Genomic DNA, 17,277 nt, shown 5'->3' with positions numbered 1-17,277 from the left:
GAAGTTGATATCTGATTGCGATTTTAATTTACAATTCAGTAATGATTAGTGATGTTGGGCATTTCTTTGTGTACCTGTTGTTCATTTGCATGCCTTTTGAGAAATGTCTGTTCAGGTTGTTTGCTTATTTTTTAATTGGATTGTTTGTTCTCTTGCTATTGAGTTGTTTGTGTTACTCATAAATTTTGGATATTAACCTCTAATCAGATGTATGGTTTGCAAACATATTCTTCCATTCTGTAGCTTGTCTTTTCACTCTGTTGATAGTTTCTTTTGCTATGCAAAAACTTTATAGTTTGGTGTAATACAATTTATTTATTTTTAGTTTTGTTGCCTGTGTTTTCTGGGTTGTGTCTGAAAAATCACTGTTGAGACAAATGTGAAGATTTTCCACCACATTTTCTTGTAGTAGTTTTGCCATTTCAGCTCTTAGATTTAAGTCTTTAACCCATTTTGAGTAAATTTTTTTGTACATGGTGTAAGATAGGGATCAAATTTTATTCTTCTGCATGCGAGTAGTCAGTTTTTCCAATCTCATTTATTAAACACTGTCCTTGTCCCATTATGTGCTTTTGGTACCTTTGTCAAAAATCAATTGACCATAGATGTGTGGATTTATTTCTGGTTTTTCTATCCTTTCAATTGATACATGTGTATGTTTTGGTGCCAGTATTGTGCTATTTTGATTACAACCGTTTTAGCATATATTTTGAAATCATGCAGTGTAATGCCTTCAGCATTGTTCTTTTCTGCTCAGGATTGTTTTGAGTATACAGGATCTTTGCCATTTCATACCAATTTAAGGACTATTTTTTCTCTATTTTTGTGAAAAATGACATTGTAATTTTGATAGGAACTGCACTGAATCTGTAGATTGCTTTGAGTAGTATGAACATGTTAACAATATTAATTCTCTCAGTCAGTGAACATAGGATATCTTTCCATTTATTTGTGTTTTTTTTCCAACTTATTTCATTAGTATTTTATAGTTTTCACTCTACAGTTCTTTCAATTCCTTCGTTAAATTTACACCTAAATATTTTTGTTGTTTTTGATGCTATTGTAAATGGGATTGTTTTCTTAATTTCCTTTTCAGATAGTTTATTAGTATATAGAAACTACTGATTTTCATATGTTAACTTTATATCCTGCAACTTTACTGAATTTGTCAGTTCTCACAGTTTCTTTGTGGGGTCTTTAGGATTTTCTGTATATAAGGCCATATTATCACTAAATAGAGATAATTTCATTTCTTTCTTTCCTGTTATGATGATTTTATTTATTTTTTGCTTAATTGTTCTTAATAGTACTGTATATTTATTTTTTGTCTAATTATTCTATTAATTTCTTGCTTAATAGCTCTTTCATTACTGTGTTGAAAAGAAGTGAGCATCCCCGTTTTGTTCCTTATCAAAACAGGGAGAAAATGGAAGCAGACGTTCATTCAATCTGGCCGGTTGCCAAAGGCAAGTGTATAGCTTCACCTTTTCAGGCATCTGGTATAATTGAGTTAAAAGACAATGTCATCTCTTGCTCTGCGTCTCTTCCAAGGTGTAAATGTAATATTGAATTTCCTTCAATTCATAACCCAGTTATTCATTTCTTTACCCTCAGGTACTATTCCTCCTTTTCTTCATTAATGCCAAACTTTTTTTTTTTTTTTTTCTAATCTTTTGAAGAGACATTAGTATAGGCCACTATGCTGGTCTACATTGTAGGCAGCAATACCAGTCTAGTAAGTACCTCTCTCTCAGTCCACTCCCATTTAGAAAGAGTAAGGTTATGAGGTACAGAATTTGTGGGTTATTTTTTACTTCCAGACAGTGTAGCTGCATTCACTGTTAACCCCAATTTTTCCAGGTGGGCTGAGGGCGCAACTCACCCTCATCAGGCCCTTAGGAATTCTGACATAAGGTTTAAAAATACAGTTACAGTTTCTTGCTTAGGAATCATCCCAGCTTCTAGCTCTTACAGTTGCAGCGTTGGTCCTAGGACCTCTGCATTAGGTAGGGGAGACAAATCAAATTGAGACAATATGGGGAAGAAAGAAAAAAATTATAATCATTACAACAGCATATTCCTCCCTTGGTAAGAATTGCATCATCATGCCAGCGTCCTTTCCCACCCCTTCTTCCCAGTTCCACCAGAAAAACAAAGGAAAATATAGTGGGGACACTTTTTTTTTTTTTTTTTTTTTTTTTAGCTCCACTCATGTTGAGTGTGAGCACACACTTGTGAAGGTGTGTAAGCCAACCCTTCATGCTTTTATCTTACCCTGATTTAGTCAATCAATGTTTTGACTGCAGATTCTATGTCTCTATCAAACTATTACTCTGAGGAGGTTACCTCTATGACTTTTGTTGAACGTTATGGGATATACAGTGTATTCATTGGTCTGAAGAAATAATGGTTGGCCATCCAAATCTATTCAGTATCTTCTGTTCTTGTTTGTTTGTTTGTTTGTTTGTTTAAGTAGCAGTCTGAGCATTTTTACCTTCCACGGGGTAAGCAAAATCTAGCCTAGAATCAGTGTCTGTTTCTGTCAAGACTTATATTTGTATTCCCTCAGGGTTACCAGCATGTCTCACTTGCCAGCTATGTTTGAGCCTTCCTACTAAGGATTCTGCCCCATAGCCATTGGCAATCTCTGTCTCTTTTGCTGGCAGATTGAACAGTTTTTATTAGCATTATGCACCTGAGAGGGTGCAAAAGGAACATGTCTAGGCTTAGCCCCATCTCTGTACTGCTACAATAGCCTCATGCCCACTCATCTCATGGACCCAGGTGGCCACCTCAAATGAACACACAGGAATATCTGCTTGTCAGTTCAAATCACCTCCCAAACCTGGACATTGCTGGACATTGAAATTTAATGCACCTTTCAAATTTCCCTAAGGCTGTGGCCCATTTGAGCATTCCTTTAATGACCAGGTTTCCGTTTCCATTACCGTTCTAACTGACCATTTTTCTAGACCATTGGCCACTGACCATAAGTTAGTAAAAACCCAAGCACATGGGCTTTTAACACTGTTCAATTCTTCAATTGCTGTTGGAAAAACAGCATGTAACCCAGCCCACCAAGCTGATTTGTTTTTACCTTCCCCAGAGTGGCAGCCCTCTAAATAGCATGTTGTCCATTCACCCAAGAATTGCCATCTGCAAACCCAAAAGCTCTTGAATAGTCAGTTGAGACTGTTTACAGGACACTGTGGAATCCAGCAACTCCCCACACATTTCCAGAGTCAGGCCTAGGGGAAAAGAGGCTCCCTGCTTGTGAGTATTTCCTCTTTGCATTCCTCAGCATGATCTTGTATAAGCTATTTCCATTTTACTATGGAACTCTTCTGGGCAGTAGCATCCCCATTTAGAGTGTTTCTGTGACATTATCCAAGACATCATGAGTATTTAAGATTTCAAGATCATTTTACGTCCTTCAGTCATAAGGCTAGCTTCAATTAATGTCCCATAGCAAGGTAGTAAATGCCTTGAAGTGGAAATTCTCTAGTTCAGATTCCCAGTATTAATTGCTGGGAGGTGTTCATAGTCTTTTGCCATAAGCAATAGTCTAGGCTTTACATAGGGCTATCACACACAGAATTTGTTCCTACCATTACTTGAGCTTCTGTTTTACACTGTGTGGACTCAGGGAATCTTACTGGTTCCCTTTAGCATATCCAATTCGTATTGTTTGAAGAGCAGATTTATATGCCTTTTGTTTTACAATACTAGGTGGAGGAAGTTTTCCCCAGTCAGACATAATATCCACTCCCATAAAGGATTTAGGTAAAGGAGACACAACTTCTTTAAACAAGACCTGTTTAAATATTCCAACTTTCATAATCCTATCAACCTTTACATTTTTATGTTCTCTCGATCTAATTGTAGTCCCAACCAGGGCTTCACCAATGAATCTTGGAACCACAGTGCATGGGGCTCCCATGTCAAGGATTCCCAGGAATTTTTCTTCACCACTTCCTCACCATTTTATTCACTTGTGTACAGAAGACTTTGGATCCCCAGTAGGAGATTGAGCAAAGAGACCCTTGCCTATTTCTCAATGTTTATCTTGATTAATCTGCCTGTTTATTGCCCCAGGCAATTAAGGATTTCTGTTTGTAATCTTTGCCTTCTGAGTTTTAAAATTTCCCCAAACTGGGGTACAGTGTCAGCTTAGATAGCAAACAGAGAGATAAGGTATCTAAAAGAAAATAATATTTATTTGGGAATAAGGGCATTGCAATGGGAATATATAAGACATAGTAAACCATGTGCATATTCAGGGAGGTAAAGAAAGACAAGGTTTTTAAGGAAAAAATGAGGAGGGTTACACAGTTGTTTTGAGATCATTACTCTTGGCTACGAGGATCAATAATAAGTGTGACACTTGTCCAAAATTGAATAGGCAGTTGCTGGGCAGATGACTCTGTAGAAGTATTTTTTTTTGTGCAGGGTTGCAGTTTTTGCCCAGGCTTTTGTGATCAGGCATTTGTTCATGAGAATTCTTCTCTTCATAGCTCTCCCTTGTCCTATTTGTCAGATTTTGCTGTTATTATTATTATTATTATTCTTATTTGCCTCTAGGCAAGCTTTATTCTTTGACTCCTTTATCCTGGAAGGGGACTGTTAGTTGCATCTCACCCAAATGGAATGCGATGGGTGGGAATTGGGGGTTTGAGTTGTTTGAAGAAAGAGCTGTTGTTTTTAGCAAATGAATATAGCTGGTGTGTGGTATCCATCAATCCTTGAGTGCTTGGCCATGCAGACTAGCGAATGGTCAGAACATAATACCAAGGTTCAGGAGGTATAGACAGTAAGGAAAAGGGCCATTTCCTATTCCTGTCTATGTTAGGTATAATAGACACTGAAGGTTTTTTGTTTTGACTGGCTTTTAAAAAATTACCTAGGAAATGGAAAGTTTATAAACGTTCTTAAGTGAATTGTTGAATTGCTACCCCAAGTGGTTTCTTTACCTAGTCACCACTTAACTGGAAATACTAGAATATACGGTTCAACCAGAATTCAGACAGGCAGATAACCTGGCTGTTGATCAAGCAAATATCAGAGTTTTAAAAAACAAAATGAAGCAAAAAAGACCTTTCCCTAAATAGCATCATTACCACTTAGCTTTGTATGACCCAATCCTGAGAAGTGACTCCATTTCTATTCTGACAACTTTCACATTTCTCCATTTTAATCAAGATCTTTCTCTAAAAGCATCATGAATGAATCACCCTGTGGTTAGGTTTTGATTGTCCCTCAGTTCCAAGATGGCTCTATCTCTGTTTGTTTGTCTGATCCCATGTTGGAGAAAGTGAATGGTGACTAGGAGTCAGTGTGAACAAAACTTTTAGCCACATTTCAGCAAATAAGTGAGTTTACCCAGAATGGCTCTCAGGCTAAGTCCACCTGGAGTCCATTATTAAGTTATCGATTTTGTCTGTTCTATAGTTTTTTTAACTGTCATCTCAAAATGTTGGGCCAGCATTATTCTGTTAGGAGTTGTACTTCCACAAACATTTAACGAGTAATTCATAAAAGTTTAAAAAGGAAAAATATGAAGTAAAATGTATAGCAATATGTAATACAAATTTGTACAGTAGTTTTGAACCATGAACCTAGGCTTAAAGGCAACCAATTGAATAAGTCAAATGACCATTATCCTGGCAATTGAAAAAGATAGGCATTAAGAGAAGTAAGAGTCTTATTACAGTCTGAAGCCTTATTCTGATATCTTGGGAAAAGCTGTCTATAGCCTGAAAATATCAACTTCTTATCCTGGTTTGTAGTTTGAATGTCACTAGTTATGGCATCAGGCAGTTTGGTGAACTTTTTGTGTGGCCCATAAATTAGGCATGAGACTTGTTCCTTAAAATTCATCTAGTTTTAGCTTACAAGGCCTTAGAAACAGAGCATTTCTCATTTTTCATAATTCTATGGAAGAAATTTAGATTAGAGGGATCTATAAGAACTCAATATATAGTCTAGCCTATAGGTATATAACGAGATCCAGAAAACAGTGCACAGAGCTTCAATCTAATGACAGGTGTATTATTGCCTTTCTATTAGAAACATTACTTTCTCTCTTACATTGGTCATACAGAAATCTCAGATTTAAAACCTCTTGTAGCTAGGAAGCCAAGCCAATCCAAGGCTGACTTTAGGTTTTACCTACAGTCTTAAGGTTCCTGGGCCTGCCAGGAAGTGATAATTTTGACCTACTCACTCTAAGGATGGGAAGCATTGAAGCCAGGTAATATATGCATATTCTCAAATATGACATTTCAGTAAAAACATGAATAAAATACATTGGTAATATAACCAATGTTTCCAATTGTATTCTGCTATAAAAAGAGACTAGATTTTCATTGGGCTTATGCAAATAACCCTTTTACCATACGAATACTCACAAATAATTTACAAAATTTGGAGGACTCAAGTAGGAAGTAAAAGCAAATGCTTTCATCTTTGTCCACAAAACTATATTTTGCCAAGTTGCTATAAACTATGGATAGCTTAAGAGAGAAGATTTCTCTAAATCTAGAAAACAAAATATTTAAGTAAAATAACCAATAGTGTTTTAAGTAAAAGTCATAAAAACATTTTATTTATTTATTTATTTATTTATTTAGAGACAGGATCTCGCTTTGTTGCTCAGGCTGTAGTGCAGTGGGACAATCACGGCTCACTGTAGCCCCAACCTCCTGGGCTCAAGCAGTCTTCCTGCCTCAGCCTCCCAATTAGCTGTGAGTACAGGTGTGCACCACCACACCTGGCTAATTTTTATACTTTTTGTAGAGACAAGGTTTTGTCACATTGCCCAGGTCTTGAACTCCTAGACTCAAGTAGTCCACTCACGTCAGACTTCCAAAGTGCTGGGATTACAAGCATGAGCCATTGTGCCAGGCTTAACTTTAGTTATTTAATCTGATGGAATTTTGTTCTGCTTGGTCTTGATTAACAGTTTTATAGCCCCATTAGTTATTTTATTCAAGTTTTGAAAAAATTTTATTTAATCCATTAATGTTAAAGTTATTAGAAACCTGTATTGAAGAGTGCTGGTTAGCGTTTTCCACAATTCTGAGTGCAAATGCTTTTAGAAAATAATTTTAAAAATTAATTTTGGATTACAAATATTTAGAATAGCCAAATTTAAATATAATGAAAGTTTATTATAATCAGTAGTAAACAAGGAGATCTAGTTACTTTTATACATATAATACTCAGAATAATGACTGATGACATATTAAATTTGAGAGTTTTATGCAATATTGGAATATTCATATAAATAACATACCACATAAATGTGACTGAAAGATCTGGCATTACTTATCATTTGCCAATGTTTCCCATACAATTTACCAAATAAACCTAATCATTTAATATCTCTACAAGATGAGAGGCATATTCTTTCGGGCTCTCCAGGGGCTTCACTGGATAATACCAAAGTTATTTCTAGGCCAAAAATACTTAATTTAGAATTTTGATCCTGGAGAAGCCTGCCAAACATGTCAAAAAGTTCAAAACACTTGATCAAAATAGGATCATGAGTCACTGTGAAATAATTGTCATTCATTCAACCAAATTAAATAATTGAATAATCAGAATTATTCAACAGCAATACAGAAAGTTACACGGATTAAAAAGAGAAAAAAAAAAAAAAAACAAACCCTTAACCCTGTCAAAATCTAGCTTTCCTAAGTAATAATAAACCTAATAAAGACAACATCAGAAATTATTGATGTAATTTTTTTTAAAGCCAGTGGTATGGTTAGGTCCTGTGTTCTCACCCAAATCTCTTCTTGAATTGTAAACCACATAATCCACACGTGTTGAGGGCAGGACCTGGTGGGAGGTAACTGGATCATGGGGGCAGTATCCCCCCATGCTGTTCTTATGAGATCTGATGGTTTTATAAGTGCTTGACAGTTTCTCCTACATGTATGTTTTCTGTCTCGCCTGTTGCTATGTAAGACATACCTCTTCTCCTTCCACCATGATTGTAAGTTTCCTGAGGCCTTCCCAGTCACGCAGAACTGTGAGTTAATTAAACCTTTTTCCTTTATAAGTTACCCAGTCTCAGTTATTTCCTTATAGCAGTGTGAGAACGGACTAATACAGCCAGTTGCCAAAAAGATGGCGGGGGGGAAAAAAAAAAACCCTCCTGCAATGTGATTGCTGCTTCTTATGAAAAGTCCATTTAGATAACCTGGAAGTTGAACCTGATGAAAGCATTCTTGAATTTAATCAGACATAGGAAGAATGTGTGTCTAGTTACATGGAATAATTTGGATATATTAGGAAACACCGAGAGTGCAGAATCAAGTTATACTGGAGGAAAACATTGCTTTTTTTTAAAAAAAATCTCTTTAAGATAAACTTTTCAGCATTAGGTCATAACAGCAGAGTTACAGGAGCTTTCAAAAGTTTGAGGAGACACTTATTCCAGGTCACCCCAAGAAGATAAAGAACTGAAGACAACGATGCATGAATTACAAATTATGTGCTGCAAGATACAGCAAGGGTTGAACTTCTGAGGTATTAATCTGATTAATTTGATTATTGCCCCAGGCAATTTCAGATTTCTCTTTGAAATCTTTGTCTTCTGATTTTTAAAGTTTCCCCAAAAAAGCTGGAAGAGGAAAACTCAACCTCAAGAAATGAAATTACCTTTCTAAATGAAAAAGACAGCATTTCTGACCTCAAACTAGGGGAATTAAGTGGATCTAAGGAAGAAATGTGACAGAAATGGAAACTATCTGCAGTTTAAAGGATGGCTTTTAAAGAACCAGATTTTAGAATTAAAAATCAAAACCTCTTGCAATTTTTACTACTAATAGATCAATGCTTCAAAAAACTTTCTACCATAGGGGACCAAACAGGGTTCTACCATAGGGGACCAAATTTTTAATTTTGTATTAGTGTATTTTTAAAATCAAAGTTCATTGTTTAGAAAGGCTTATAAATAATTCCCTTCTAATTATAGAAACTTGATCACACAAAAATTCCTCTCATAAATTAATCCTTAATGCACCTTACCGTGGCTTATTCAGACCGTTGGTGACATAAACTAAACTTTCTGCTTTGTCCTATACTTCGTCTTTCTTAAATAAGTGGTTATTTTGTTTTAGGAAAAAAATTATCACACAAAATTCTTTCTCATACAAAATTATTCTTTTTTCTTTGTGACCTTCCATACCAGAAATACATCTTCATGACTGTAGCTTTCTTCACGTTTCTCTCTCTCTCTCTCTCTCTTTCTCTCTCCTACTTACTAGTTCCTTTCTATCTTGTTTCTATCTCTTTCCCATTTTTTTCTCAGTAAAAACACACTTTATGCCTTTCTGGTAATTTTTTTTTCATTAAAACACATCTTACTTTCCTGGCACACTTTATATACAGAACTATGTATTGTAATCAGAATTTTAACTCTTGGTAACCTTAATTTATAGCAAGTAATTTTGGATTATCTGTCACATATTAGCATTTTATAGAAAATAATCATTTTATAATTTTTAGAAACATTTTTCCATAACATAATCTTCACACATATACTAAGACCCAAAATATATTTACTCTCTCTATAAAATGTAAAAAGCCAAGAAAAAACATATTTATGTTCATCAATTTGTTTCCGTATTTTATCTTATTTAAAAATGGCCCAGACCTTTAATGAGTATCTATTATGTAATTTAACATAATTTTAAGATTTCAAATTACATGAAAAGCCCATTTATAAATGTTTATTTCATTTAAGTTTGCCTAATTTATTTATTTTGAACAATTTACCTAGATTACTTATGAAAACTGAGATATTAGGCAAAGCTAGTCATCATTTCAAGTTATTTTCCTATTAACCATTTTTATAGCCTGTGAGTATCAGGTGTTTACCTAAGTAAGAAACTTAAAGCTGCATACATGGATATTTTGCTGATAACTCAGGAAATATAGCTGTTTTAATTAAACCAACAATATTATATTAGTCTTACTTATTAAAGATATAAACAAACAAAGATCATTCTGTTTTAGACTGGGTTTATAGTTTTATAACCTTTGTGACAAATCTGGATACCTTGAAACATCTATCAGAAACAAATATAAAACTATTGGACCAGTAAACAGGCAAAATGTATGCTAACAATTTTGAAGACATTTCTATTTTAATTTTACCAACAATTTTAAAACCAGTTTATTTGTTAAAAAATTACTTAAGTCATGCAAACTAAAAGGCATTTGTGTTGGCACTCATATACTTTATGTGAGTGCTTATTTAAACCAATCTGAATGGAATTCCTTAAGGGATTTCTGGCTACCTATGCCAGATTTTAACATGTAGACATATCAAACAACGTAATATACAAATATATGCATAAACACACCTAAATACATACACAAAAACACAGATTTTTTTATGGCTTTCATTTTTGAATGTTGGTCAGGAGACAGTAAAATACACAGACTCACCAGTTTATAAAAGACAGTTTGATTCAAATTATATTTTGATAAAATGGGACATGTTCACATGGCTAAACTTTATTACCTGATAGGTAATCTAATGAAGGCTGTGGACCAAAATTTTGGGTAAAGATGTTTTCACAGCAATTTTGTTTTAAAAGATGTTATTATTTAGTTTCAAATGGTTAAATTTTCAATGTTTACATTTTAGCTGTTTACTTTTCTTGTTACATGAGGAATCAACTTTCTCCTTGTCAGTCTGTGCTACTGTTTGGTTTTGCCAAGTTTTTAATGATAAATAGAACCAGATTTGATAATAGAAATGCCTCTAGCATATATGTGAATGCATTTGGAAAGAAATAACGGAGAAGTAGAGTTATCTAATGGAGGCAGCTGTCTTTCTTGACTTTTTATTCCCTAGTACTTTAGTCTGGCAAATAATAGATACTTTAAGAAATACCCCTGAGTAAATGAAACAGTACATCCCCTTATGTCATCTTTACAGAATAGTGCTAGAAATAGAGCTGCACCAACACCGATTCATTGCAGTTATTTAATATGTTCTGAATTCAAAAATGAGATCTACAAGGGTCTCTTTCACAACCTTCCCACCTCAGCAATGGCTCTTCTCTGTACACATTCAGAATTATTTTGGTTGTAAGTTGGTAGGAACACACAATTTTAGGCAAAAAGATGGATTTAGTCACTGCTATGGATTGAAGGTTTATGTCCCCCCCAAATTCATATGTTGAAACCCTAAACCACAATGGTACTGTATTTGGTGATAGGGCCCTTAACTCCTTAACTATTGTTAAATGTAGGGCTCTGTCCTATAGATTTAGTGTCTTTATAAGAAAAGGAAGAAAGAGCAAAGCTGTCTTTCTTTCTGTGTTTGCATGCACTAAGGAAATGGAATGTGAGGATGCAGCAAGAAGGTGGCAGTCTACAAGTCAGGAAGAGAGCCCTTGCCAGAAACCAAACTAGTTGGTACCTTAGTCTTGAATTTCCCATCCTCCAGAACTGTGAAAAATAAATTTCTGTTGTTTAAGCTACCCAGCCGGTGGCATTTTGTTATGGAAGCCTGATAAGACTAATACAGTCACTCCTGTGAGAGGGAAAGATAATGTTACAACACACAGGATTGAAAGAAGAACTGTAGGAAATCTAGTCTCAGAGAAGGCCACCAAGACTTGCTGTCTCTCACTTTTGTGTGTGTTTGTTTCTGTTTGACTTTATCCTATAGAAAGACTCTCCATGTGACAGCAAAAGCTAACTACTCAGACTCAGATTTACATTCTCTCAATTTAGCAATCCCAACATAAAGAAAGTTCTATTTTCCTTGTTTGAAAATCAGTCACAGAGAAGGACACTGGCCCTATTTAAAGAACAACCTCACCCGTAATACAAATCTCTCTTGTTGAGGGGACAGTTATTACAGACAAGGCCTGGGTCCGATGCCCATTGTGTGACTGTGGAGTAGAGAAGAAACATTCCATCAAAACCATGCAGAATGGATTAGTGGGGGTTCATTAAAGGAAAGGATGCTTTAATATATAAAGTACATGTGTCTACTCCATATAGGCTGGGCCAACCAGTTCTGTGATTTGGGGAAATCTAAGCATCTTCAAACCAATGCACAGGGCTTTGGAACCACGTCAGGTTTGGGTTAGTATACCTCTGATGTTGCTTCACATTTTCAATAAGTAGACTTTTTCTAGTCCCTGAGACCAACTTGTTGCTAAATACTTTGGTTCTGAATATGTGGACCCTGTTTTGTTCCCATTTTCATAGAGTCTGCCATCATTGTATCTCCAGCGTTTCCAGTTCCTCTCAGCCTGAAACTGAGACTTGAATTTATTCCCTTTACTTACTCAGGAATTAGAATTCTATGGTTAGATCTGCTCCTTTAGATCACTTTTCTGCCTTTTTGATTCCTGAATATTATTTGCCTTTGGATTTCATATTTCAATGCTATGCCCATCTATAGAAATCCCTTTCTCTCATGTTAGGCCATGTGAGGTTGACTGATGTATTAGACTAAGGCTGGCCATCGTCCTGGACTAACACTTATTATTGATACTTCATCTTTCTGGGGGTACTTTCTAGAAATTCGCAGTGTAGTTGTGGTCCTCTTGATCCCCTTCCATCTCATCTTCAGAAGGTCTAATGACTCCAGGTTCCTCTTAGCCCTTTTCTGTCTGATCTGTCCTTTATAACTAGACCTACAATGTAAATTAAAAATTCTAACTCATACATTTTACAGCCCATAAACCATGTCTCTTGATATTCACATTTTATGTAGTTTTCTCCCATATTGCCTTTGGACTTTGATCAATGGGACATTAGCACACATGACACAATAATAGGCTTTAAAAGCACTTGCACACTGGGGCACGTACTTATGGACTGCTCAATTTTGGAGCCCTGAGTCACCAGATAAAGAGGCCTGGTGATTTTATTGGAGAGATCACATGGAGAGAGAGGAAGAGATGCTAGAACAACTGGAACTGCACCAGTGGTTCCAGCCATCCTAACTGTGGTGCTAGACATATGAAGGAAGTCATCTTCGATGATCTAGCACCAATAGAAGAAAAGTCAGCCAAAGAGCACTGGGACTGCAGAGTTGTGGAAAATAATGAACCATTATAGTTTTAAGCACTAAATCTGGTAATGATTTGTTTTGCATAATACATAAATATTCTCTTTTTTTGGCCAAATATGAAACTGCTAATCTTGTTTGTGCACTTTCCTGTACCTGTTCCAGAAGTCAGAATGAGTGCTCAGTTATCAACAGATGCCTCTGCTCTATCTCTGATGCAATAAGAAGGTAGAATGTCAGTGTGTCACGAAACTCACTCTGCAGTGGGACTGAGGATATCCAAGTCTATTTTCTTTCCAAAGGTGGTAACATCTATCTATATGTGATTTCTCGTAAGCTGTGAGATGTTGGCTTTAAGAGCCTCAGTTCTCTCAGATGGTGTTATGAGAATTTAATGTGATGATGCACATAAAACGTCAGGCAGAGAATCTATTCATAGTGGCTATCATGCTTATCAATTTTACCTCTTTCTTTTCAGGTTTCTTAGGCTCCTGAATTTTCTATCTTGCCCCAGAAATACAGATAACTGACTAGAAATTTGCAAGTGCAATATCTAACTGACTGAAGGTTTTAGGACTTTTGTCGTTAATTTTGAGAGCAGCAAATTTTTGAAAATATTTGTCAAGAAACCTGAATATTACAGAGATGACAAAATTTCATCGAAAAGCATTGTATATGGATAAATACAAGGAGATGTTTGCCATATCAATGGGAAGTAAGTCTTAATATTGTAAAGATGTAAATTCTCCCCAAATTGACCCACAGAATGCAATCCTATCAATATCATCTTCCTGTTTATAGCCTTTGTTACTTTCTTTATGGTGCTCTTTCATACATTCTTCATTTTAAAGCAATCACTTTTGTCCATCTTTTTTGTATAATTAGTGATTGTTCCTGTTCAATAAATCATATTAACTATAGCTTTATAGTTAATATCTACAAGAACAAGTCTTCTCAACTTTTCTTGAGCCTTCGCTCTTTCATGCCAATTTTAAAGTCAGCTTGTCAGTTCCTCTAAAAACACGTTGAGGTTTTTATTGAAATTTCATTGCTCTGTAAATTAATTTGAGTGGAATTGACATCTTCAGAATGTTGAGTTTTCCTATCCATTAACACAGTGTGTATCTCATTTATTCAGCCTGATTTAATGTTTCAAAGAAAGTTTTAATGTTTTTGAGTGTTGAGTTTGTGGGTGTTCATTTTTTGGTTCCAGTTTCATAACTTAAATATATGCATCATATATCAAATATAACCTTTAAAAAATGTGGGAATATGTCTTAAGTGAAATGCAGCCATTTAAAATGATGGATCATTTGGTGATATGGAAAGATCCATAGCACAGTAATAAGTGAGAAAAACCTTTCTATGATAGCAATGTTTTATGTAAATGCCATTTATATAAATATGTGTAAAATTATGGGTGTGAAATAAAGAGAGATATTTGGAAGGTTGTTAAAAATGCAAAATCAGATACAAGATGCATTCCAGATGAAGAAACACTTCTGGAATGATAGAATAAGGACCTTTGAAAATTCACTACTCTAGAAAAGCAATGAGAACACTGGTAAAAATTATCAAACTCAAAATTTTCAGGACTCTGAAAATTAAAAATTGCAACATTTCAAGGAATATTTATTCAGTAAAATCAACTGAATCATGGTAAAAATGATAAGCTTTGTAGTATTTGAAGTTGCTCTAGTACCACCTCCTTTTTCCTAGATCTGCAGTAGACGTGAAAACCACACCTTCACTGCTATAGTAGCTATGATAACTGCAAACTAGCAGCTAGTAGAGGAGGTGGAATGGTTTTACAACTCCAGAAAAGTTCCATTTTCATAAATTTGACACTATTTAACCTGTCTGGTAGCTTATTAAAAAAATCCTCTATTCCCAGGATTTGTCTTTATTTAATCTGGCTTAGAGCTTACTCTGTGTATTTGTCAAAAATAATCAGTGGCAATAGTATGACACTGCCCAAAGTTGCATTTCCAGTTGGGATTAGAAGAAGTAGACTACAAAATTTAAAAGGAAAGATTTTGGAATGAGATGTCTTCATTGAGTTTTGAAAAGCTCCAACATATTCCTGGGAATCTAGGCATCCATGCACATGTGCTTTGGTGTGTGCATACATAGGAAAGACCTGAAAAAGTTCTAAATTTTCATCTTTGGCTGATCTTGAGTCTCTGCACAATTGGGAAGTGAAGGCTAAGGAAGAGTTGTAAACCGCCTGCCAGAACATTGATGGCATACCCCAACACACACGCAGCCTCTCAACAAAGAATAGGACACTTACTGGTTCAAGGCACTTAAGAAAATCTCTGCCCAAAAATTAACTAATCACTAAGTTAATTAAGCACAGACTCCAACGATCATGCACAACAAAGACAATAGAGTTCAGAATCATAGGCATGTGTTGCTTAATAACTTGATTTGTTCTAAGAAATGCATTGTCAGGAAATTTTGTCATTGTGCAAACATCATAGAGTATACTTAGACAAACCTAAATGTTATAACCTACTATACACCCTATTGCACCTCAGCTACCAACCTGTACAGCATGTTACTATGCTGAATACTGTAGACAAGTTTAATACAATGGTAAGTATTGGTGAATCTAAACATATCTAAACATAGAAAGCATACAGTAAACATATCATGGTATAACCTTCTGGGAACACTGTTATATATATTGTTCATTGTTGGCCAAAACATTGTTATGTGGAGCATGATTACAGTTCTAAAAAGTCACCGAAGAAGAAGAAGAAGAACAACAACAACAACAAAACCTGGGGAGGGTGGATATTAGATTTCCAGAGATGCCACATTATAGTGTTTAAAATGTATAGTTTTTAATGAAAATTAAGAAATATGCAAAGAAAAAAGAAAGTGTGGGTCATATACAGGAAAAAGGCATTAATAGAAACTGTCCCTGAGAAAGCCAGACATTGGACTTACTGCAAAGATTTTAAATCAGCTATTTTAAATATACTCAAATAAACCATGCCTAAAAAACTAAAGGAAAATATGAGGCCATGTCTTGCCAAACAGAGAATATCAAGAGAGATAGAAATGATCAAAGGGAACCAAATATAAATTCTAGATTTGAAAAGTATAACTGAAAAGTAAAAATCACTAGAAGGGCTCAACATCAGATTTGAGCATCTCAAAGAAAGAATCAGATAAATTGAAGATAGATTGATAGAGATTATATAATGTGGGGAACAAAAAGAAAAATGATAACAAAAAATGAACAGAACTTCAGAGAACTATGTGACATCACTGAGCATATCAACATGCATAATGGAATCCTCCAGAAGGGAGAGAAGAAAAGGAGCGGAAGGAATACTTGAAGAAATAATGACAAAAAAATTCCCAAATTTGATAAAAATCTTAATCTATGCATCTTAGAAACTCAACAAACACCAAGTAGGACAAATTCAAAGTGATCTGTATCTAGACACATCATAGTCAAACTGTTGAAAAGCAGAGAATCTTGAAAGCAGCAAGAGCAAAGTGACTTATTATGTAGAAATGATTCTGAATAATAATAGCTTACTTTTCTAATCAGAAGCCATGGACACAAGAAAGCAGCAAAATGATGTATTCAGAGTGCTGCAAGAAAATAACTGTCCGTCAAGATTGACAGCAAATCTGTGTTTTAAATCTATGACCAGCAAAATTATGATTTAAAAATGAAGAGAAAAAACCTTTCCAGATAAATAAAATCTGAGAGAATTTGTTGCTAGCAGAAATACCACACAAGAAATACTAGACAGAGTATGTCAGGCTGGAAAGAAAGGACAATAGATGGGAACATAAATCCACAAAAAGTTATAAACAGTACTGGTAAAGGTAACACAAAAACTCGTACACAAATTTTCATAGCTCCATTACTCGTGATAATATAAAAGGGGAGACAAGCCAAGTGATTAAACAAAACGTAACGTAGTATAGCCATGAAACAGAATACTATGTAGCCATACAAAGAAACGAAGTTTTGGTATATTCTACACATGGATGAAACTCGAAAACATTATACTAAGTGAAGTAAGTCACAAAAGGCCACATACTTTATAATTCTATTTAAATGAAATGTTTGGGATATGCAAATCCTTAAAGACAGAAAGTAGATTAGTAATTGTCATGGACTGGAGACAGGGGAGAACAGGGAGTGATTGCTAAGGGTGTGATTTCTTTGGTAGGTGATGAAAATTTTCTGAGTGTGG

At 35.1% G+C, this 17,277-nt stretch overlaps 1 protein-coding gene across 1 annotated transcript in view; it reads right to left on the bottom strand.

Annotated features, from left to right (window-relative positions):
• ACAT1 (acetyl-CoA acetyltransferase 1) overlaps window positions 1–7,881 on the bottom strand; it is a 976,528-nt gene extending 968,647 nt beyond the window's left edge. Inside the window, exon 1 of the mRNA XM_050758706.1 lies at window positions 7,878–7,881. The gene's annotated coding sequence lies outside the window, so the exon portion shown is untranslated. The remainder of the gene's footprint in view (window positions 1–7,877) is intronic.
• Between the last annotated feature and the right edge of the window lie 9,396 nt (window positions 7,882–17,277).

This window comes from Macaca thibetana, chromosome 14, assembly GCF_024542745.1.
Source record: "Macaca thibetana thibetana isolate TM-01 chromosome 14, ASM2454274v1, whole genome shotgun sequence".
Classification (NCBI taxonomy): Eukaryota; Metazoa; Chordata; class Mammalia; order Primates; family Cercopithecidae; genus Macaca; species Macaca thibetana.
This window is presented reverse-complemented; position numbering and strand designations above follow the sequence as displayed.